Source organism: Arachis ipaensis, chromosome B02, assembly GCF_000816755.2.
Source record: "Arachis ipaensis cultivar K30076 chromosome B02, Araip1.1, whole genome shotgun sequence".
Taxonomy (NCBI): domain Eukaryota; kingdom Viridiplantae; phylum Streptophyta; class Magnoliopsida; order Fabales; family Fabaceae; genus Arachis; species Arachis ipaensis.
Window position 1 is genome coordinate 12,725,685 of NC_029786.2, and position 360 is coordinate 12,726,044.

The following is a 360-nucleotide window of genomic DNA, read 5'->3' on the forward strand; positions in this document are numbered from 1 at the left end:
ATATATATATATATATAGGTGAGGTCTCTCGTGGCTTAATAATAGGTAGCTAAATATGGCCAAAATGTTGACTAACCTTTCAATAGATGACACATAACAAAGAATTTACTCATCATACATTTAAAGGGAATGTTGAGCGTAGTAAATGCCATAAATTACTGATGACAAAAAGAGAAATGCAATGCAAAAAATTGTTTTTGTCTCTTGAGCCTTATAATAATTAAACCAAAAAAACTCTTGCCACTTTTAATTTAAAAAAAAATGATGATAATAAAAGAGAGATAGTTCACAAAAAGAGAAAAAAAAAAACATATAAGATGATGAATTACTTTTTTTTAAATATATTATATTTATGAAATA